The 25,374-nt window shown below is 39.4% G+C and overlaps 1 non-coding gene across 1 annotated transcript; it reads left to right on the plus strand.

The window, feature by feature from the left end:
- The first annotated feature begins 19,493 nt into the window (after positions 1-19,493).
- LOC113194536 (U6 spliceosomal RNA) lies at positions 19,494-19,599 on the plus strand. The gene has a single exon (XR_003302304.1). It is a non-coding gene; the product is annotated as a U6 spliceosomal RNA (small nuclear RNA).
- The last annotated feature ends 5,775 nt before the right edge of the window (positions 19,600-25,374 follow it).

Genomic DNA, 25,374 nt, shown 5'->3' on the forward strand with positions numbered 1-25,374 from the left:
GATTTATGCCAGGCTTGGTGGTGCACACCTGTAAATCCCAACAACACAGGAGACTGAGGCCATAGGATTGCAAGTTCAAGGCCAACCTCAACTTACGGAGATCCTCAGCAACTTAGCAAAAACACTGACTTGAAATAAAATAAATAAATAAATAACAAGGGCTGGAGATGTGGCTCAGTGGGAAAGTGCCCCTGGGTTCAATCCTGTTACAAAAAAAAACCAAAAATGTTACCAGATTTGAGGAGACTGATCTGGAGGCACCAAAGAGGTGGGGCTAAACCCAGAAGGGTATAGTCTTGTAGAAGGCCAATGAAGAGTTCCTCAAGAATGAGGGAGTGTTGAGTTTGTCAGATACATCTGACAGCTAAGGTCTGAAAAAATGCATATTGGGTTTTGCAATAAGGAGTCCATCAGTGAATGCAATTTCAGTGGAGTGTGGGGAAAGAAATACTGATTATAGTCATTGAGAGAGTGATTCATAAGAAGCTTGCTTTTTCCCTTTTTTTTTTACAGATACCACTACCTGATTTTTCTACTTGAGTTGCTCTCTGCCTAAGCAAGTCTCTCAAGCCTTTTACTCAAGCCCAATTTTGGTAAACTTCTATTGAACTCTTAGGCTCCTTTCCCTTTAAAGCTCCCTTTTGTTTTGGGGGTTTTAATGATAATGACTAAATAAAAACAGAAGATAATTAGAAAATCAAGGAAATTTATTTAAAGGTTCTAAAAATCTGAAAACTTTCTCATCATGGCTATTTCCTAGACTAGTATTTTCTAAAATATTTCTGCAAATATTATATTTAATAAGAGCATTCCATAATTAAGGATTTTTTTAACTATCTCACATCCTGAAGCCTTTAATATGCTAATGTGCACTGCTAGCATGTGGCGTTAATCTTGCAGTGTTTCTCAAGCTGACTTACCATGGAACCCTTTTCTTGACAGGTATTTTGCAGAAAACACTGGGAAAGTCTACCCATGTTTATAGTTTCCAAAGCAGTTTTAGATGGTTCTAGACATTTTAAGCCCTCTCGTATTACTCTTCGACCCCTGTGGGTGGAGCTCATGCTCCTTCACCACCTCTTCAAAGTCTGTATCTTCTTACTCTTGCCACCACCCAAGTAAAGCCCAATATGGAGGAACATATAGGATTGGAAAGAGTGTAGAAGGCCAAGTAGGAAATCATTACATAAGTCTACTGATTCATTCATTCATTCATTCAGGGATTTATTGAGTCCATACCATGTGCCAGACATTGTGCAGAGTACTTGTAATATATATACACCTATGAATTTAATAGTGCATGCACACGCATGTGTGCACACACACACACACACACACACCCATGATCTTAAAGAGGTTACTATTATAATAGGGATGTAAACAAGTGGACTTTAAAAAAAGAGAGTGATTTTAGGGATGAAATTCTAAAGCAAGTAAGGCACAAGAAATAAAAACGGAGTAGCTAAATCCTAAGAAGTAGATTTAGGGACTAGAAAGAGAAATTTAAGTTTTGAAAAGCTGAACCCAGTTCAGAGCTGGGCATCACCAGCTCTTTTTTGCCCGCATTATTTTTTAATCCTCAGAGAGGTTTTGGACAGCTGTTTCCCTGTCTATTTATAAGACCAATTGGATTTCTTCATATCTATTGCCTGGGTAGGGATGTCAGATAAGACATAAAACATTCTGAAGGGCATCAGAGAGGTAGTTATAGACCCCTAAAGTGACACAAGTTTAATAGTAATGACTTGTCTAGTACTTTGTAGTTTTCACAATTCTGTCTCATCCAGGGCCTAATTTATTGCCTCCATTACATAGGAAAGGAAATTGAGGCTGAGAAGGTGACTGGTCCGAGCTTGTAGAGCTGTTCAGTGGTGGGTCTGGAATTTGAATTCAAGCCTTTAGCTGGCAGAACATCCATACATCCACAGTCTTGGTGATTTTTCAATTCTAATTCTCGAAGATGTCTGGATTATTCTTGTGTGAGTGAGTGGGGGAAGGGAGAGCAGAGAGGAGGAGATTGGGGTAATGATTAACTCTCCTTAGGGGAAAAATGGTCCCTGATAATGTTTTTGGATTGAATGAAAGAGTTTTCAGGGCAAGGGCCAAGTAGCGATTAGATCTTTTTCCTTCCAAGTAATCCCCATTCAAGGCTGCATAAATTGGAATCCTGAGGGGGAGGAACTCTGAAGCAACAAACCCTGTCTTCTCTTTCCCAACTAGTCACACTCTTTGAATTAGAGAATTTGGATGGAGCTTGTGTGAAGGTTTGTATTTTCAGTTTATACAGATGCAGTGAAGTTGAAGGCTCAAAGGAGATCATGGAAGGATGAGAGAATATTACTTGCAGTACAAAGATTGAGGGCATTGGAATTGTTCTATTTAGGACCCGCCTCTCATCATCTTTTGTCACTTCCTGTTTTGCACTTTGTTTCAGCAACCTTGAAATGCTTATAACATTTCATGTCCCTTCCCACCTTTCTGCGACATTTCTCACCATCATGTTGACACATCATGCTGTCCACTCTGCTCAGATCACCTCATCCTTACAGCAGAATTGACTCAGCTCTAATTTGGTATCTAGCACTATGCTAAATATTTTAAATGTGATAGTTCATTTAATCCTCATGGAAATCTTCTGAGGTGAATACCATTACCCTTTTTTTTTTCCATATGAATGAGCTGAGCCTCAGAGGAGTTTGACACCTTGCTCAAGGCTACACAGGTAGTAAGAGGGACCAGCATTTGAACCCAGATATTTCTGGCTCCAGTGTCTGGCCTCCAAAGCTCCTCTGGGTTCTTTGAGAAATAGAAGCCAAAATGGTATTAAATGTGCAAGGATTTCATTAGGGGAAATGCTGGTATAGAAGAAAATGGAGAGGAAGCCAGAGAAGGCTAAGAGGGCCACCAGACTAAGATGTAAATTTGATCCCTGGTGATGGTGGAGGAAAGAAAGGTTGGGTGGGAACATCCTAGACTCTCATACAATTGAAGAAAGGTTTGATAAGGCCAAGTCCTTGAGCCACACTGTCTGTATCTTCCCACAAAAAACCCACCTCAGTGTCCCTGCTGTGCTCATTCCCTTTACTAGGAACAGCTCATGGGAAGTGCAGCCTTGTGCAAACACAGTGATGAATTTCAGAACATAGCATCTGGGGTCCCTGATCCACAAAGCTCCCTTTAGATCTGTGATACTCAACCAGCTGATTTTGTCCCCCCAGAGTCTAACAGAGCCCCTTTGAAATTACAATTCATAATCTCCCCCAATTAAACTGAGGAATTGACCCCAAAGCCTTGGGAAGGCACCAGAAAGTGTTGAAAAATTGGAATTGTAACATTCTATGGCTAGCACAGTCTAGCTAAATCTACAGATGTATATTTCCTGCCTTTTGTCCCATGGTACTCCCTTTCCTCTTAACAAAGCTGTTCACACAAAGCTGAACCCCCCCCCCAAAGATGGAGGCTTGAGATTTTTTTTTAAAAAGTTGCCTCTACCCTCCTGAGGGCCAGCTTTGAATAAATTGTTTTCATCTACCAACTCTGTCTCCCAAGCTGTAGAAGCTTGGATTCTGGCAACATCTGGAAACATTTTTAGTTGTCACAAGTAGGGGGAATGTGTTCTTGATATGTAATGAGTAGGGGCCTGGATACTGCTAAACATCCTACAATGCACAGGACAGCCTCCCACAACAAAGAATGATCTGGTCCAAAATATCAAAAGTGCTGAGGTTGAGACACCCTGCTGCAGTTGAAGGCCTATATTCTCATGGCCGCTACAGATTTCCCCCAGTTTTCATATTGCCTTGAACCAGTAAGCTTTCCCTGCCTTTCCCCCTTACACTCATTCTATTAGATGCCTCTTTTGCTTTCATAGCACTCTGCATCCACCCATTATAGCACTTTTCAAAATGCTATAATCCCTCTGTGGATTGTGAGACCCTTGAAGGCAGGAACTTTCTCTTGTGTTTCTTTGTATCCTTTGCACCTAGCCTAAGAGCTGGTACTGAGTAAGTGCTTCTTAAATGAATGAAGGCAAGTGAAGGTTTTGAGGCAACTTAGTAGCAAATATTCAGTGTATGACAGGTTATAGCTTTCTTTTCAGGAACCATCAATCGTTTCAAGTCCCCTAACTCTCTACTTAACATCTACCAGTAAATCAAATTCCTTATTGGCATTTGCACTTGGGAGTCAACATTTTAGTAATGAATTGCTTGATCCTTCCCAAGTCAGATTTTCTTCCTATTATCTTTGTATCTTTGTGGTTCCATAATTTATCCTATTATTGAAACTAAAAACTTGAAAGTCACACATTTTTCCTCACCCCCCCAACATCTTTGAATAACTTCTAGATGATTGCAAGAGTCTTTTACCTCATTACCCTCTTTCCAGTCTTGCTACACACACTCTTCAAATTTACACTTCTTTACACTAATGCCAGAATGACATTCCTAACACACATGCAAGAACGTTATCTTCTTGCTTGAAATCCTTCAAGGGCTCTTTGTGATCTTCAGGATAAAGTCCAAACTTCTTATCATGGCACACATGACATTTGTGACCTGGACCTGGCCTGACTTCCCAACCTCATTTCCAATCACTTACTCACATGTACCTTTGACTCTAAATGTTTCTCAATTGGAGGCAGTGTTCCCCCCACCCAGGAAGAGATGGAGCCATTTTTTGGTTGCTTCCTTTGGGAAGTAAAATACTATTGGCATTTGTGAGTAGAATTCAGGGATACTGCTGCAAAACATCGTACCATGCCCAGGATAGCTTCCCTTAAATGATTATCCTTCCTAAAATGTTAGCAGTAACTCTACCAACTATCTAGACTTCCCCAGAAGCATCACATTAGTTGTACCTGTCTGTGCCTAAGATATGCTCAAAATGCCTTTCTCCCTCTTTCCCATCTGGCTGACTCTCACTTGCCCTTCAAAACCTCCATTTAATTCTCACCTCTTCTGGGAAGCCTGCCCTGACCTCTCTGTCTAAATTAGATGTCCCTCCTTTATGTTTCCATGGCCCCCGGGGCCTCCTTTCTCATAGCACTTATAGATACCATTGTAATTATTTTATTGTCTGTTCCCTGGAGAGTCCGATCTCCTTGACAACGGGGACCACAGTGATTCACCATTGTATTCTCTGTATTTGGCACATGGTATGTGTTTCAAAAAACATTATTACATGAATGAATAAACCGTATGACACATAAACAGCTGCTTAGACCTAAAAGACAGTAGAAGTTGTGGCTTGCCATTACTCTGATACTTAGTCTTTCTTTAGGGAGGGACATAAAATATTTACTATGACATTGAACCAGTCAATTGATTAAAAGTTGATCTAGAAAGGATTTATTCAACAATATTTTATTGGCTACCCACTCTTTTCCATACACTGAGCTAGACACTGAGAACCCAGCACTAAGAGAGATATGGTTTCAATCCCCAGCACCACACAAAAAAAAAAAAAGAAAAGAAAAAAGAAAAAAAGACAGATATGGTCCCTGTGCCAGAGGACATACAAGACTGGCAAGTTCTACATATTTGACTGAAATCTAGTTAGTTTAAGTAGATCACCTTGGGGATCTCAGCTAAGGATCTGGAAAGAAAATCTATTAGAAAGTTAGAATGCTCTCTTGTCTGGTTTGACTTGCTTGCAGTAAATTGACCAGCTTGCAAATCCTTAGTGTAATAGGCATGTCCTTCCCCTGAGCAATACAATGCAGCTAAACTTGTTCTATTTCTGTCCCTGACTCTCCAGCTATAGGAAACACTCTATCTGTGAGGAAGAAAGAAGGTTACTGATCTGAATAAGCCGCAAAGTAAGTGGAGGCCACTGACTTCTTTAATTGACTTTGTATAAAGAAAATGAAAGCTCATTACACATCTTGTCAGTTGCCCCACATCTCCAGAGCTGGGGCAGCAGTTGAATAAGGAAAAGCTCACTAGTGCAGAGTCAACATTTACAGACACAGTTAACATTAACTGTGTGTCATGTGAGGCTTGGACCTGTTATCTCTTCCTTCCTACGACTCTCTGAAACTAGACTGGGGTATCCAAATGCTAAGGGGCAAATCTCTACAGTTTTAAAAGTAGTCTATTCAAATAAAATAGAAAACCTTTAGTCAACCTGATAAAAAAAAAAAAGTAGTCTATTCATATTCACGCAACTTATGTGAGTAGCTTTAGACTGAACCAATGCCTGGAAAAGACGTATTTTGATCACAGTTGGAAAAGTGCTATATGGGAAACATAAAATATTAAATACTGTTATGGTAGAAAATGGGAGAGATATTGTCCTTCCAATGCTCAGGGAAATTTCCAACTGAGATAAACTTAGGAGTTAATATAGGGTCTTTGGGCAGCAGAGAAAACCCTCATTTTCATTCATTCACTCATTTAGCAAATGTTTATTGAGCAGTTATTATGATCCAGGTCCCTAGTGTTAAAGATACAGCAGTGGAGTGGATTATTAGAGCAGAAAAAAAAATCCCCACCTTATGAAGTTTACTTACTTCTGGGTAGGCATTTGGTGAACAAAGGTAAATGACTCTGCATCTGTGTGAGTGCCTATTCTGTTTACGATCAGCTTTCTGAGGAAGCTGTGGTAAATGGAGATGTTGGGTTTCTTTACAGATTCTGTAACACTGATTGGAGTGTTACTAGGTGCATGTATCCAATCATTGATGAAATTGCTTTGGCCCTTAGGTGCAGATTGCATTTTTCCCTAAACACCTACCTTGTCTTTCAGGACTTTAAGGCTATAAATAGAATCATTCTGATTTTCAGGATCCATAATTAAGCTCCTCCGTTTGCATGTACAAATCTTGAGGGTGCCCCTTGGGCATTTGGAGAGCATTTAGCCCACTCAGCAGACTGTGCAACACAAGCCAAAGTGGCAGCAGGAGTGCATTCCATAAAAGCAGCTCTCTTCCTAGAGCTCATAATTAGAATGTGTTAACTACATCCTCTTTGCATCTGGTACACAGCGATTCAAGGGGGACCGAGGCAGAATGGAAATGGGACACATAAAAACGTTCTGCTATCCATAAAGGTAAGAAGTTGGTCTTTATTTTCACTTGTCCACTGGTAATCAGGATTTTTTTCCTGCATGGGTATTAGACACCTATGGAAGCTACACTCTTCTCAGAGTGAGGAGTTGTATGTAAAACACTCATCACAGTTCCTGGTGCATCATGAGAGTTCAAAAAATAACAGCTATCACTATCATCATCATCATCATCATTATCACCATCATCATCATAGCACTTCACTGTTCTTACAGAGTATAAGGTATCATAGAAGAAAATGCATTACACTGAGAGTTAGGAGGTCAGGTCTGTGATCTGGTATGTCACAGCCTAGTCATGAGATTTGAGGGAAGGCCAGTTAAGACTGGGACCCTAATTAGAATAAGAAATACTCATGTTTGTATAAAATATGTCAAAATGGACAAGCGTCATGTTTAACTAAAAAGAACAAAAAAGAGATTGGGATAACTCCCATGGAATGATAACAAGCTGAGTCTTTGGTGATATGGGCTAAAGAGGTGAAAGTGGAAGAGATCACGAATCAGATTAGGGCAAGGAAGGAAATAATTCTGTTGCATAGCATTACTGGAGATCCATATCCATTTTTCGCCCTGCTCTGTGCCACTGGAAGCTAACTTCTATGGATTCTATTAATGAGCTCCCTTGCTTCCTGACTTCTGGTTGTGTTTGGCACCAAGTGGAGTTTAGAGGGTGGGAAGAGAATAAAGTTGGAATATTTATTCTCTGGTCTCTCTCGATGGGTTAAGTATGGCAGCAGCAGCACCTTCCTCTGAGGGCCTACAGCCCTTTTAAAGACATGCTCCTGTGCTGTTCCCTCTCCTTTAAGCCCAGGCACATAGTGGATCCCTGCTGTTACTATCTATCTCCAAAGTAGCACCCTATCTCTTGTGTGGTTTCTACACTCTATCCACAGTTTTATAAATAGCTCTTTATGAAATTCTCTGCAGATTACTCAGTTTAAGTGCCCCCAGACGTTGACTGATGAACCAAGATGATTCTTACACTACATCCCAAGCCCCTAGCACAATGCTTGGCATGAGATAGCCACTGAGCAAAGATTATTTAAATTAATATATTATTGAAATTTGAGTAAGATAGTTGGGTGATCCAAAGAATACAGTTAACTCAGGTATAGTTTGGATCATCAGGAGTTTAAGGAAGACTAATATGGTAGGTGGAGCAGGGTTAAAGAAGTGGGGTAGGATTTGGGGAGAACAGGATCCAATCAAGCTTGGCAGAAATTGAGTAAGAAGAGGATCTAAGACCCTAGTCACTGACTGGAGATCAAGGCATGGACTAACTTTGGGTATTTAAGGTTAGAAAAAAGTAGCAATGTAGAATTTGGTTTAATCATTGGGATCCTATGGGGGAGGGAGGGTCCTGATTGGTCAAACAAAGGTTTGGGATCTATTAAGCAGAACTGAAAGAATCTAAGCGAGCATAGTTTCAGGATTCTTAAATATTCATCCATATGAGATTTTTTTGAGCTATTTTTTTCTGATTTTGGCACTCACCAGTCTTCAGGACCTAACTCAGTTTCCATCATATTCCTTTTTGAGGTAGTACAATAAACAAAGCAGCCAAGGCTTTATTTTTTTAATATTAAATGGCTGGTTATGTGTGTAGCTTTTGAGAACATGGGCATTAGAGGACTGCGAATGTAGCTCAGTGGAAGAGCATTTGCCTAGCATGCATGAGACCCTGGATTTGATCCCCAGCATTGCATCCTCCCCCCAAAAATCAAGAATATGGTTATTAGAATCAGACATACTGTTATGAAATTCCTGACTTGACCAACTTGGACAAGTTATAACCTTTCAAAGCCTTTGTTTACTTAATTTAAAAAAGAAGATGTTGTCAGGCATAGTGGCACATGCCTCTAATTCCAGCAATTTGGCACAGGCTGAGGCAGGAGGATCAAAAGTTCAAAGACAGTTTGGGCAAATTATGAGACTCTGTCTCAAAATAAAAAATGCTGGGGGTGTAGCTCAGTGGTAGAGCACCCCGGGTTCAATCCCTTGTATTTAAAAAAAAAAAAAACACGAAGGTGGTGCTAGTACTTTCCATGCTGTTATGGTGTTAAATGACATATGTAAATTATTTAGACCATTTCTTGGTAAATTGTAATTACAGAGTAAATCAATTTAATTTATCATTTATATCATATTGTCATTTCTGATCCATCATGGGCCAATCACTTGGAATCTGATTAGCCCCAGAGAAATGCATAAAATTGTTTCTAAACCTGCAAAGTTGAGGAGACATGGCAACATCTTCCAGATGATACCCAGGCCTTCTCTTACTTATTCCTATGCCAGTTCCTACCATTGGCCAAAGGAGAACAGTTATCCATTCTCTGAGCTTCCCCAGCCCTTGGCTCATACTACTATCACAATGCTTATTATCACGTTTTTACATGCCTGTTTTCCCCACTGTGCAATGACCCCTGTGGAGCAGGCCAAGGCATATGAGTAGGGATTCAGAAATGCTTGTCAAAGGGTTTTCAAATACAATTTCATTTGCACACGTCCTCCTAGGACCTCAACCTCTTCTGAAGAATAAGTTGGGCACTTTGTTCAGGCTGTTAGGGCACCTGCTTTTCTCCTCTTGTTCTAGTCCCTGTTCCTTCTAGGCCCAGACACCTGCCTCCTGCTCTGAACAAGTGTTGGAAAGCAAATATGGCAGAAATAAATACCATTCAAGCAGTGCCTACACTGCAGGGAGCCCATAAAAGGAGAAGGCCCCTCTAAATTGGAGATCTGTTTATTTTGCAATTAACAAAAGGTCAGGAGGCCTGGCACAGAATCCAAGTGTTACTCTGCTGTGTTAGCAAGAATCGTGAGGTTTGAAAGTTATTGCTGGGGATTTGGAATTTTTATTATGAATTCCAGGAAACCAAAGGTTTCTGGGTAATATGTGAGTCACAGCAAAGTATTCTGTCATCCTTTGACCCAAAGTAAGCTCCTTTTTGGTGATATAACAAGGTCAATAGGTCATGGGAGCTCCACTGGGTTACCTTGAAATGACCCCTTTTGAGGATGTAACAGATTATTAATCAGGAGCCATATCAAGGAGCTATGGCTAGGGAGGAGCGAGCTTTCAACCTTTGATTTAGGAGCTGGGAATTTACAGTTCTCTTTCTTCTGCAGGGCCCTAAATTGGCTTGACATAACTCGAACAGGAACATTTCTTTAGCTGTTGCACTTTTCACCACAGGGAATTATGGGATATCATCCGTTGAAAAAGCATTATTGAGCTCCTACCATGTACCAGGTTCTGAAGTAGGTTTATAGAGACACAAAAACAAATACCACCCTGTCCTCAAGGTACTTAAAGTTTACTGGAGATCAAAGACATGAAAGCAGAGAAATAAGCTCAGATAACCAAAGCATTATGTTAGATAACCAGAAAGTATTCATCTTATATCTGAAAGTCTGGACTCTTTGACCAATGTTCCCCACTGTTCTCCCTGTAGCCTCTGCTGGACAACATCCTACCAACCACCTAAGCCATTAGCCCAAGGGGGTCATCTTTGACTTCTTTCTCTTTCTTGTTTATGAATAACTCCCTATCTATTCAAGTCATTACTTCTGGTGATTCAGCTTCCTTGCCTTCTCCCAAATCTACCCATCCTTTCTTCCATCACTCCCTCTGCTTTATCTGCCTAACTGGTCTCCCTGCCTCCTGCAGGAAATTACCAACGGAAACTACTGTACATTGTATACATGCCTTTCCTTCACTTTGAAAGAAAAATCAAACCGAAGCCAACTTTTGATCTATCTACAGAGCTTCCCATGATCTATTCTCGTACTGATGTTACCTCTTTAACTAGACTACAGGGTCATATAGGGAAGAGGTCCAGCAAGACTCCATCATCATTGCCACAGAGCAAGACTAAGGCATGTTACTTACCACCTGGTAGTGCCTTAGCGTTTCTTGCTTATTAGATGAGAATAAGAATAGCATGGGGGCTGGGGATGTGGCTCAAGCGGTAGCGCGCTCGCCTGGCATGTGTGCGGCCCGGGTTCGATCCTCAGCACCACATACCAACAAAGATGTTGTGTCCGCCGAGAACTAGAAAATAAATATTAAAAATTCTCTCTCTCTCTCTCTCTCTCTCTCTCTCTCGCTCTCGCTCTCCTCTCTCACTCTCTCACTCTCTCTTTAAAAAAATAAAAAAATAAATGAAATTGGGCTGGGGATGTGGCTCAAGGGGTAGCGCGCTCGCCTGGCATGCGTGCGGTCCAGGTTCGATCCTCAGCACCACATACAAACAAAGATGTTGTGTCCGCCGAGAACTAAAAAATAAATATTAAAATTAAAAAAAAAAGAATAGCATGATGTTCTCTAGGTTTATCTATGTCCTTTCAAATGGTAGGATTCCTTCTTTTTATAGCTAAATAATATTTCATTTTCTATTTAGTCGCACCTGACAGTAGAATCTATTTTTTATATGATTATGCATGCATAGAATATATCTTATTCTACTTAGGACCCCATTCTTGTGGATGTACATGATGGTAGGATTCACTGTGGTGTATTTATATATGTACATAGGAAAGTGATGTCAGATTCATTCCACTGACTCTCCATTCCAATTCCCCCTCCCTTCATCCATTGATGGATACTTAGTTTTCCCCCCCATATCTTAGCTATTGTAAATAATGCTACAATGAACATGAGGGAGCAGACACCCTTGGAGATACTGATTTCATTTGTAGGATACTTTTAAAATTATCCCATTGATGAGCATTTGCTTTAGATTTACAAATGAATGTAAATTAAATTTGACATTAGCTTAATAATGACTTTCATGAAACTAAAAAACAAAGCTGCTTGACACTAAGCAATCAAGTCAATGTACATTCTTGTTGTAATGCAACTTTCTAGTGAGAACCAAAGTAAATAACAAGTTGGGAATAATAGTCACTTATTGATCCTAAATAGTAAGATGACAAATAATGGAGAAAGATGGAGAGGAAAAGGGAGGGAGGGATGGAAGGAGGGGGAGGGGTTTTTTTTGTCTTGAAAATCTGAATCAGCAAAGCCTCATCTATTTGGACTAATGGAGGGTGGGAGCAGGCAGACCAATCTGAATTAGTGACAGGTTGGAATTCTGGAATGTTTTAAAACATGCCCTTTTATTAGTTGAAGTCTATGTGTACCATAACTCAAACTAACCGCTCACAGTGGTTCCCAAGAGAGATCTTCAGAGACTTGCTTTCATGAAGAGATAAGACCCATTTGTTATTAGCAGTATCCATTGACTCATAAACAATGTGCTGAAGTCCTTAGAAACAGTTTGTTCTTTTAAGATGAAAATGCGTTTGTGGTGTGGTTTAATTAATCCTGCCTAGCAAACCTTTATTTCATGGAGATCTCATCAGAATCTCACATATAGAATTGGTGACACCTGAGGAATTGAGGTGTGCCTGTCCTGATGGAGTAATGTTTTTTTTTCTTTTATTTTTTATTTTTTATTATTATTATTAGTTGTTCAAAACATTACAAAGCTCTTGACATATCATATTTCATACATTTGATTCAAGTGGGTTATGAACTCCCATTTTTACCCCGTATACAGATTGCAGAATCGGTTACAATTGCACATTGGTTACACATCCACGTTTTTACATTTTGCCATACTAGTGTCTGTTGTATTCTGCTGCCTTTCCTATCCTCTACTATCCCCCTCCCCTCCCCTCCCCTCTCATCTTCTCTCTCTACCCCATCTACTGTAATTCATTTCTCTCCCTTGATTTTTTCCCCTTTCCCCTCACATCCTCTTATTTGTAATTTTGTATAACAATAAAGGTCACCTTCCATTTCCATGCAATTTCCCTTCTCTCTCCCTTTCCCTCCCACCTCTCGTCCCTGTTTAATGTTAATCTTCTTCTCATGCTCTTCCTCCCTGCTCTGTTTTTAGTTGCTCTCCTTATATCAAAGAAGACATTTGGCATTTGTTTTTTAGGGCTTGGCTAGCTTCACTTAGCATAATCTGCTCTAACGCCATCCATTTCCCTGCAAATTCCATGATTTTGTCATTTTTTAGTGCTGAGTAATACTCCATTGTGTATAAATGCCACATTTTTTTTTATCCATTCGTCTATTGAAGGGCATCTAGGTTGGTTCCACAGTCTAGCTATTGTGAATTGTGCTGCTATGAACATCGATGTAGCAGTATCCCTGTAGTACGCTCTTTTAAGGACTTCAGGGAAGAGTCCGAGAAGGGCAATAGCTGGGTCAAATGGTGGTTCCATTCCCAGCTTTCCCAGGAATCTCCCTACTGCTTTCCAAATCGGTCGCACCAGTTTGCAGTCCCACTAGCAATGTACAAGAGTACCCTTTTCCCCACATCCTCGCCAGCACTTGTTGTTGTTTGACTTCAGAATGGCTGCCAATCTTACTGGAGTGAGATGGTATCTTAGGGTGATTTTGATTTGTATTTCTCTGACTGCTAGAGACGGTGAGCATTTTTTCATGTACTTGTTGATTGATTGTATGTCCTCCTCTGTGAAGTGTCTGTTCAGGTCCTTGGCCCATTTGTTGATTGGGTTATTTGTTTTCTTATTGCTTAATTTTTTGAGTTCTTTGTATACTCTGGATATTAGGGCTCTATCTGAAGTGTGAGGAGTAAAAATTTGTTCCCATGATGTAGGCTCCCTATTTACTTCTCTTATTGTTTCTCTTGCTGAGAAAAAACTTTTTAGTTTGAGTAAGTCCCATTTGTTGATTTTTGTTTTTAACTCTTGTGCTATGGGTGTCCTATTAAGGAATTTGGAGCCCGACCCCACAATATGTAGATCAGAGCCAACTTTTTCTTCTATCAGACGCAGAGTCTCTGATTTGATATCAAGCTCCTTGATCCATTTTGATTTAACTTTTGTGCATGGTGAGAGAAAGGGATTCAGTTTCATTTTATTGCATATGGATTTCCAGTTTTCCCAGCACCATTTGTTGAAGATGCTATCCTTCCTCCATTGCATGCTTTTAGCCCCTTTATCGAATATAAGATAGTTGTAATTTTGTGGATTGGTTTCTGTGTCCTCTATTCTATACCATTGGTCCACCCACCTGTTTTGGTACCAGTACCATGCTGTTTTTGTTACTATTGCTCTGTAGTATAGTTTGAAATCTGGTATCGCTATACCTCCTGATTCACACTCTGGTGGAGTAATGTAAAGGGAATTCACCCAGCTGTCTCTAATAAGAAATGCATAGAATGTGGAAAGGGGAGAATATCCCCTGTCCCCATTTCAGAGATTATTAGATGAGAATAAGAATAGCATAATGAAAAATTTTGGATATTGGTTGCACAATAACGTGAATGTATTTAACACTACTGAGCTGTATACTTAAAAATGTTACAGTGGTAAATTTTATGCTGCATTTTGCCATAATGTAAAAAATATAAATGTGGGCTGGGGTTGTGCCGCAGTGGTGAAGCGCTTATCTGACATGTGTGAGGCACTGGGTTCGATTCTCAGCACCACATATAAATAAGTAAATTAAATAAAGGTCCATGAAATATATATTCCCATTCCAGAGAGAATTAGATGAGAATAAGAATAGCAGATGCTAGAGTACTTCAGGTAGCAAGAATGCAGGTTATTGTCTCTGAAGGATGGTCAGCACAAGAAATGGTTTTCCTTTCCTCTCCCTTACTTGATGGGTAGACAGCTGCTGTAAGGCTCTCAATATCCTTTGCCTCCCCAGGCTCCTTCACTTAGGTGTGCAAGCAGGGGGTTGATCTTGGTTGCCCACCCATCTCTTTCCTCTCCCACTGCTTTCTCCCTTACCTTGGAATTCCAAAACAAGAAATGAAAAGCAAACTGTTAGCTAGAAAGCAACCTTGTCCCTTCCTGAGAAATTCGTCTATTCCTAAGATTGTGTGGAGGATCTCAATTCTTAAGATTCTAAAGAAAGAACTAAAATTTTGGAATGTGTGCATTTTTGAGAAATGGATCCTGAGCAGTACCCAGTCAAATCACACTGTGTGGACAGCCTGCCCTCCCTCCACCCGAAAATGCACTCACCTTTGCTCTGTTAGGTAATGTAAATATTCAGTTGCCTCTCCATATCTAGGCTGAATGTTTATGTTCTCTTGTCTTTATGGCCTTGACATGCCTGGCCACATCACGAAGGGTCTGTATTACAATGTAAACTCCAGCAAAGTGTTTGTATTTGCTAATCTTTGTACAATTCTCACAAAAAAGTAGTTAATAAGGATTTATATTTTTTAAATCATGGCAAAATGCAGCATAAAATTTACCACTATAACACTTTAAGTATAAAGCTCAGTAGTGTTAAATACATTTACATTATTGTGCAACCAATTTTCAAAACTTTTCATCTTGCAAAAAATGAACCTTTCTACCTATTATACAGTAACTCCCCATTCCTTCCTTCTCTAAGTCTCTGGTAAACCCCATTTTACTTTCTTTCTTTATGAATTTAATGACTTATGGGTACCTCATATAAATGGAATCATATGGTATTTGTCTTTTTTGTGACTAGCTTATTTCACTTACCATAATGACTTCCAGATTCATCCATGCTACAGCATATTTAGAATTTCCTTCCTTTTAAAGGCTGAATAATATTCTGTTGTATGTATATGTCATATTTTGTTTACCCATTCATCTGCTGAAGGACATTTAGGTTGCTTATACCTCTTCACTATTGTGAATAATGCTGCTATGAACATTGGGGTATAAATATCTGCTTAAGTTTATTCTTCCAATTCTCTTGAGTGTATACCATGGAGTGAAATCTCTGGATCATGTTAATTCTGTTTTTACTAATTTAATAATAATATTTTTACAATGAGACTGAGAATGAGAAACATAAACTAGATGCATTATCATATTAGAATCTATAGCGTATCTCCCATGTGCTTAGTGCTATGTCTGATAGGAGCTGGGACTTTATAGGTATTTCTTTTGTTTCACTGTTGGGGTGGGAACTTTGGTATATTTCTCTTCCTTATTGTGGAATGCCCAGAATATAGGATAGTCCATTCATTCCTTTGTTCAGCAAATTCTTATTGAATACCTAATGTATATCAGGTACAAAATGATTATGAAAAATGGTAAAGAAAATCAGTTCAGAAAGCAATACTTTCTGTCTGCTTGGCCAAAGAGGAGAGTTGATGAAAAGGGGCAAAAGGGTATTTGCCAATCACTTTTTGCACCATTGGCTAAACATTGGTGGCCCCTTTACTTGCAAAGGGGAATGGGGTGAATTTTGGACTGAAAGTGAGCAGTTCAGCTAGAAGAGATCCATGGAGGCAGAAGCCCCAAGGAATCTTGGATGGAAATTGTCCATTCACTAATACTGAAAGTCATGTGTTTTTTCTTTTTAATCAGGAAGAAGGTAGAAAGTAGTGTCTGAGTATCCAAATCAACTGCTTAACAGTCCACATTCAAATCTTGCCTGAAAAGAAAATGTTTTCACTTTTGCCTGAAACCTGAGTGAGTAGGTGGAGAGCCACTATTGCCCAGGCAGCACCTTCAAATTAGGGGACTCCAGAAGCTAATGTAAATATTACTGGTATGTAGTCAATCCCACTTAATTCAACTCAGTGGTATTTACAGAACATTGTCAGGATTCTCTGGGGTTCACAAAATGGTGCAATCATTTAACAATGCCCATTTAAGCCCCCCTTTTAAAATTAGCATGAGCTATACTATAGGGGAAATTTGTCATCTTAGGGGGCTGGCAGGAAACTATCTAGGTTTCCCTCTAGTTAAGCCCTCAAAGGTATTTTTCAGTCCCATGCTGGCTTCCAATATGCTACATTTCCTTTCCTTCTGTGAGATTTTTTTCCCTTTCTACTTTAAAAACATGACTGCCATTCCATTTCTTAGGGTCCTTTTCACCTTTAAACTAGCCTATATGGTAGGAAGTAATCTCTCTAGCTAATCTCTTGCCATCCCCCCAGACAACTTTGATACCATAAAGAGATAACAAAGGCATAAATATGGAGAACAAACATTTCACTGAAGTTCTTGTAATCAATGTCTTTGCTTCTTTTCCTTGAAGGTACCCAGAAGCCCCAGAGGTTTCCTGCTTTCTTTTATCTGTGAGGGTGGCACTCCTTATTGCTTCTAGGATAAGGCTACACTAATTAGCCTAGCATTCAAGGCCCTCTATAAGCAGACTAAGGTCTACCACTCCATTATTATCTCCCACTCGTTTTCCAGTCTACACAAACTGTCTGCTCCCGTCAAATGGTCTACTAATTGTTTCCCCCCCAAAAAACTATTTTCATTCCCATTTCCTGGTCTTTGTTCACATTAATTCCCTCAAGCTCTCTACCCTTTCTTCAGTGCTCTGAGTCTTACCTTTTGTGACCATCCGGGCCCTTGGAGCAGAATTGCTCCCTCCTAGGAATTCCAATAATCCTTCTAGTCTGCAGCCACTTCTCCGGATTTAACACATGAGAGTACATGTGTGTACGTGTGTGCCTAAAAGCAGGTGCTTCTTTATGTCTCCAGGGCTAATGTGGTACCATGCACTCAGTAGGTACTCAACAAACATTTATTTTTCATGATGATGTCATGTTCATGAAACTGTTCTTTCTTTTCCTAAGTAATGTTTACTAATGTGAATGAAGTGTTGCTGAGACTTGCTCATGTTTTTAGAAAGATGAGGATGGTGATGACTCAGTGGTAAGATCTTTTGGCAGAGAATTTTTCTTGAAAATACTGTGCTATCCTAGCAACACACGTGAAACAAGGGGAAATAGCCAGAACAGGCCTAAAATTAAAGTAGAAGAGATTTTGGAATTTTAGTAGGCAGGATTCTCTCTGTCTCTGTCTCTTTTCCCTGCTTCCCTCCTTCCTTCCCTCCCTTCTTCCCTTCCTTCCTTCTTTCCTTCTTCTGTCAAGGTGATTAACAGTAGAACCAGTTACAGAGGGAGACTATTGAAAAAATTTGGAGAGGTTGCCAATTTATTCTTCATTCATTCAAAGGAAAACTGAGAGGCAAAGTAAAGGAAGGGGGGCAAAGTTTAAGTATGGGGGATTTGGAAATTATCCATACAAAACAGAGGAAGGTGGATAAAACATTTTCTCTTTTTCTTTCTTTCTTTTCTTGCACTTTTTGGTCTCTCAAGTCTCTATGGCTTCCCCAGCAAGATGAAGAGCCCTGTGGTGGGCGGGGATCCTTCTCCACAGTGTTGTGGAGCCATCAAGCAGGCCAATAAAATAAAAGGCTGCAGATGTTTTTCTCTGTGAAAAGGGGATTGGAACAGTTACTGAGTAACTGTTTTTCTGTTAATGTTGATATATCTTCAGTCATAGAAAATGACCACAACCAGACTGACAGCTTTAGCTCTAATATGGTTTACTTAAAGGAATGCTGGGGTGCGGGGTGGGGAAGGATCTGTTATCTCATCAGTTGCTGAGAAAAGATAGACTCACACAAGTGACAGAACAGGCGGGAGGTAAAAGAATAAAATTAAGTAGTGTAAAAGTCACCAAAGGCAAAAAAAAAAAGTACAGAAATCAAAATGTTAGACACAAACTTTGAAGGAAGCAAGTACGGAAATGTTTCTGTAATATAGATCTTAGGGAAATGTGTAGACAATGTGGCATAAAATACTTCAGTCCCAGAAACATCTAATCTTGAACTGTTCATTTATGAAATAATTTTAAGAGTCAGGCATGGTGGTACTTGCCTGTGGTTCCAGCTACTCCGGAGGCCAAGGCCAGAGGACCACTTGACCCCTTGAGTTTAAAATCAACCTGGGCAACAAGGAAGTCCTAAAAAAATCAGTTTAACAAGTTTTAAAAAATTATGTTATGCATTTAATACCAGGGATCTGTATTTTAAGTAAGTTCTTCTGCTGATTCTTAAGATCCAGCAAGCTTGGAAAGTTTTCTCCTGTGATGTAGTAGCAGGAATTTTTTCAGAGTGCAGAAACAGCACTGAATGTTTAGATTTGCAAGACAATTAATGAAAAAGAAAGAAGAGGATGGGGGTGGGGTAAAAGATTGAAATTTTGAATTTGTAATAAATAATTGTATTTATTTTTTGGTCCTCTTGCTCCTAAAATGATTTAAGGTAGCATAGTTGAAAAATAAATAACAAAGGTATATTGAATGTTTACTGTCAACTTAATACTATATATATATATATATTTTTTTTTCTCATTTAACAGGACAATTGCATGAGGTGGGAATTACTGTTCTTATCTCCACTTTACAGATGTGGAAATTGAGACTCAGAGAGGTTAAGCTAAGAAAGGGAGCCAACTGAGGGTCTCTGCTCTTGTTCTCTATATTGTTATCAAACACCAAAGGAAACCAAGAAACCCAGAAACATCCAAAACAAAATGTACAATTAAAGGGAAGAAACTGAGACGAAGGGGCAATGAAGAAGAAAAACGGGCAAAGCTGGAGTGAGGTCATATGCATCCATTAGAAGTGGGCCCCATTGCTTGCTTTGACACACAGCACATATAATAAAATTGGAACAACATAGAGAAGATTGAATGGCCCCTGTGCAACAATAACACACGAATTCATGAGGCAATCCATATTTCTGCTAAGTGCAAACAAATCTATGAATGTATATTATTTTACAAAAAGAAGTGTGGGGCTGAGGATGTAGCTCAGTGGGGTAGAATGCCAGCCTAATACGCATGAGGCTCTGGGTTCCATCCCTAGCACCACACACATTTTTTAAAAAAATAAAGTTTTAAAAAGAAGTGGGCCACAAATTTGGCTCTGAGCTTTCCAACAACCAAAGAAAAAAGAGGAAACATGTCTGGATTCGTAGCATCCATAAGATAAAAGCAAATGTGCATTTTTGGAGAAAAACAATTTATGCTAGAATTTCCTAAGACAGATGTCCCCTTGTGAATCTTCAAAAAAAGGGGGGAGAGAAATGCTTCTACAGAAAGGATTTTCAAAGGACTTAATTTTGTATTATTTTCTTTTTAAAACTGAGAAAGCAAATGTTTAATAAAGGAAATGATTTAAATATGGATTATAATATTATTCCCTCATAAATATGTTTTATAGTTCACACTTTTTATAATCAAATAACTAGATGTGAAGTTTCTGTCCTTGGAGATCTTAAAGAAAAGAATGACTATTTCTCAGGCTTGGATGCCTGAAGGCAAGGACGGGCTTAAGGGGGCCCCTTCCAACTCCGGGGCTAAGATTCTATACTTCTATAGCTGTGCAAACACTTCTACCTGGGGCAGCTTAACTAGTCTTAAACCTAAAGGTTCAGCCACAGCATGGCCATGAATGCTTCCATTGTGGGAATCCTTTTTGATAAAATAAATGTTTGAAAAATACACACACATGCACAATAAAACAAAACCTCCACAATATTTGGGATTAAGACACACCCAAGTAAGACATTTGCAGAAACAAAAGTTGTACTTAGTAAATGCTTGTCACTGGGGATGGAGAGTCAGCACTTAGGCACCACTCATTTAGCTATGGAGCGTTTGCTCAAGTCCTTTGTGTCTTAGATGTCAAAGAAATATTTTCTAAGGGAGCCATCAGCACCACCTCAGGGGTGATGTTTTCAGCCTAATGTGAAAAAGAGAGCTTCTCTAAAACTTCTTATATGATTAACATGGTTGAATGCCCTTTATGACAAAGCATGCCGTGTGCAAATAAAATTCTCTTCAGGAAGAGGCCCCCCCTTTTGTTTTTTTCTTAAATAATTTCTTACTAATGCAACTAAGAAAATAGCCTTTACATTTTTGGGGGGTGGGAGAAAGAGGCTGAGGGACATATAGCTGTGCAATTTTGACTGATCCAACTGATTATGAATTGGGTCAATCTGGCTTCCTTGCTGTGTGTCCTGAGACTGAGACCCATAAAAGGTGAACATCAAGTTAACATCCCTGTGTGTGTTTGGGAATGTTAGGTGGCGATGGCTAATACAAGCACTGGCATGTCCAGGAAGAAGTCACACGGGAGGTTTCTCTAAGAAAGAACAGAGGTGCTTGTCTCTACAAAGAGGGACATAGTTATGCCCCTGTCAAGTGAAAGACTTCATCCTTACAACAGAAGGTGTCACCCTCTGGAGTGCTTGATGGACTGCTACTCTAACAGGTTTTTCCCTTTATAAACAAGAGTCCAGCCGCTTTGGTCTTATCTACTTGATTCTAAAATAGCTCGTCAATTTAATAGCATTCAGGTTGTTTATGCACACACAAGGCCCTTTGAAAATAACCCTTTTCATGTCGCCAAACAGGCATTTTGAAATCAACTAATTGGATGGTTGTCTGAATTCAACTCGTTGTTTTAAAAATAACCAGTTGTTCCACTGAATTACATTTTTTTACCCCCAAGCCAATTGGTGTGTAGACAGAGTTTGAGTCAATCCAGATGGCTGGCTGCATTTTTGACTTGAACTGACTGGATGTTTTGTGGTCAGATATATACAGCTCTTGATAGCCACTGGGGAAATGGAGTAGAAGGGAAGGAAGGTGTAGGAAAGTTAGGAGAAATTATATCAACAAGTTTCCATCTTGAGTGCAGTGGATCCAGACATTTTCTGCAATCAATCCTTTCTCCCCCTCAAAACACACACACACACACACACACACACACACACACGCTTGCATACGCGCTTGCACACACACACACACACACACACACACACACGCATGCACACACATACTTAAGAAAACAGAAATAAAGTAATAACATCCCTCCCAGCTGGCTCTGCTCACGGCTGTGGGTCTTTTCTTTCTTTCTTTCTCTCCATGAATTTCTTCACTGCTTGGGTGGCCTGTGGAGGGATTCTGGCAACTCAGCTTCATTGGTTTAGCTCCCTCTTAGGCTGATTTTCCTTCCCGTGGGGAGCTCTCTTTTGAGGGGCTCAGTGTTCTTCTTAGTCTGTTAAAGGCAAGGCAGGAAGAAGAGGGTTTCGGTCAGACCTGCATCCCTAAGTCCAAGCATGAGGCCTGACTCTGACCCATGGAACTGCTTTTCCTGAGGGAAGTTGAGAATTTCCTGTAGTGAATGTAACCAGTTCACTCTACCCAGGCATTACTGCTACACTTTGAGAAATTCTAAGTTTTGTATCATCTATAGTCCCCATAATTAGCTGTCAAATTCCACTGGTCTGAGGAAGGGCATTTTAGCTGCTTTCAAAGGCTACTTCTTTTGGACTTATCATTTTGATTTCTTCATTTACCTCATTGAGAACGGGATGAAAGTTGAGCAGAGAGACTTTAACTTGAACCACTTACGCTTAGGTTTTTCACTTACAAGAAAGAAAAGGTTCTCTAAACATTTGAAATCGAGCTGTAAGGGAGATTTCCAAAATGTCTGCCACATTTTCCCCACAAATTCTGAGTGAATTGTATGACACAAAATCTTTTCTACTGCTCACATTGAAACTTTTCTATTCTGAACCTCGTCCTGTCTATACTGTCCCCAACTTTTTTCTCTCATCTAGTAAATTCCAAATTGGCATGTTTTTCATAACATGTCATTTTTCATGCCTGGCTCTTTAAGGTGAGTATTGATTCCCCTGAGCCTTTCAAAGACATCTGGATAACATTCAAAAGTTTTTGTCTATGACATTTAGGTTTTAAAGCATTGCCACATGGCTTTGGGGGATTATATTTTTTTAGGCTTGAGGTATGGTTCTGTCTTTATTGCTGACCTGCTATGTGACCTTGGGATCATCACTTTACCTCTCTGAACTTTAGAGGCTTTTTAATCAATAATATGAAGTAATAATAATACTTGCTTTCCCAGCCTATCTCATGATGCTCTTTGGAAAGAGCAATCTGAAAAAAGTAGAAGGAAGCTCTTTGTGAAGCTAGGCGCCATGGGACACACCTGTAATTCCAGCAACTTGGGAGGCTGAAGCAGGAGGATCATACGTTCAAGGCAGACTCAGCAACTTAGTGAGACCCTGTCTCAAAATTTAAAAGCAAAGAAAAAAAAAGAAAAATGAAGCCCTTTGTGAGAAGATCTGAAGCCTTAAACAAATGTAAGAGATTTTGAAAGGATAACAATTTAACAGGGATTATTAAGGGATCCTGGAAACTTGGCCCTTCCTTCTCAGATCAAAAGGTTGTTTGTCAGGTCCCCAAATTGCACCATGTGTCATCATTACTTTAATCCCTGTTTGTTTTTGGATTGAAATACCCCAAAAGAGTAAATTCTAAGGAAAAAAGACACACACTATGAATGAATATACTGTCTCCATTTTGAGAATCAATAATAATACTGTATTGCTCTAAAGAAAAGAAAACTTGGCAGACTTGAAAAATTTTTTTATTATTAGTGATACTATGAATGTGTTAAAGTACATCAGTAATATATGTTCTGTTTGTAGCAAGATTAATGTGAGAAATAGAGATCTCTCTGGATTTCAGAATCATGACTGCTTCAGGTATGAATATTGCTCACAGAAAGATTCTCTGATTTTTTTCATCTAAGGGTCAAGAATTAAACTGTGTCTGTGAAAATACACAAAAGGACAATAGGCAATTCCATCTTTTATTCTTTGATCTTTCTCTTTAACTGGCTCATTTTTTCCTATCCTTGAATGGTATAGGGATATTTGATAAGCCCCAGTTGGTTAGGAAGCATACAAAATCCTGCTTTATATTATCATCTTGTCTAGTTGCTTGCATGTGATCAAATGACCTTTTGGCCATAGGAACAGTTACACAGAGGAAGATGAACTTTCCCTTCCATGTGTGTAATGAATAAATGTGTTCCCTTTACATGTATACTATTAGCTGAGTGATTGCCATTGTATCCAGTTGTCAAGAAATCATTGGTATTTTTCCTCTAAAGAAGAATCACTTCATTGCCTAGCATTGAACATAGAAAATGAAAGTAAATATGGTGTGATATTTCCATAAAGCAGTCAATTAGAAAATGTATGAGTATATGTGAGTATGATTGTGAAGTTTAAAACTAGGGTAGATCCGGCTGCAAGCTTGAGTTTAAAAACTTTTTTTTAGAAGTGAATTTGAGCTCCTGTAGTTACATCCAGGAAATATGAGCCATTACTAAGGCTGGGAATTGAGGGTAAGGCCAAAAATAAGGTCTGGAAATGTAATTGTAATTGGGGAGGCCAAGCAGCAGAGGTTAAGCCCTGGGAAATGGAAAGGTAAATTGGTGTCTAAGAATTCCTGGGCCTGTGGCAGGTCTCCTGCTGGACACAGGCCATGGTCAAACACTGTTTAGCCCTCATACCCTCCACATGGGCATGTTTTAAGGAGAAAATTAAGGAAGATTGAGCTGGAGCCAAGACTGTGTAGTTAAAGGAGATCCTCTGAGAGTGTATGGCCCCTTAAAATGTACCAATCTGCAAACCCTTGATAATCTGGACTCCCCAAGGCAGGCATTGTGGCAAACCCGACAATGAGCTTTCAACCAGAAATGCAGTATCTCAGTCATGTTTAATTTTTTTAAATGTTAAAATCAAATGTGGCTAAGGACCATGAGGATAAGAATTTTGCCCTCCTCACTTTATCACCAGTACTTAGAAAATAGTGATAGTTCAATAATTATGTGTAGTAAATTAATAATAATAAAAAATTAAATAAAGTAATGTTTACTAAAATAAAAAAAAATGGCTTTGATGGCCTTGAAAGAAATAGCCTTTAGGAACTGGGAATTGTGGCACCCACCTATAATCCCAGCTACTTGGCAGGCTGAAGCAGGAGGATGGCAAGTTCAAGGCCAGCTCCGGAAACTTGGCAAGACCCCATCTCAAAACAAAAAATAAATAGAGTTGGGGATGTACCTCAGTGGCAGAACACCTCCGAGTTCAATCCTCATAGAGAGAAAGAAAAGAAAAGAAAAGAAAAGAAAAGAGGGAGGGAGAACGAGAGAGCGAGAGAGTGCACATGAGTGCCTTAAGGGTAGCATGATAATGTGAGTCCTACAATGTACAATGTACAGTTATATTATGTCTGGTCTTCTCAAAGAACTTGCAAGGTTATAATTTCTATGGCATACAAAGAAGCTGAAGGAATTTTATAGTGGACACTAGTATACCTACTACCTATATTCTATAATTAGTGTTGTGTTATACTTGTGTTATCATATATATCTTGTATCTATCCATTCATTGACCAAGGTCAAATTTTTCTAATTGCAGCAATAGCGCTTTACACGAGATCTACTCTCTTAACAAAATTCTAAGTGTGCAACCCGTTATTGTTGACCATGAAAGTACAATGTTGTATAGAAGATCTCTAGAGTGTATTCATCATGCTTGACTGAAACTGTATGCCTCATTTCCCCGTTTCCCCAGCTCTTGGCAACCACCATTCTATGCTACACTTTTATACTTGACCATTTTAGATGTCTCAT

This window comes from Urocitellus parryii, chromosome X (assembly GCF_045843805.1).
Source record: "Urocitellus parryii isolate mUroPar1 chromosome X, mUroPar1.hap1, whole genome shotgun sequence".
Taxonomy (NCBI): domain Eukaryota; kingdom Metazoa; phylum Chordata; class Mammalia; order Rodentia; family Sciuridae; genus Urocitellus; species Urocitellus parryii.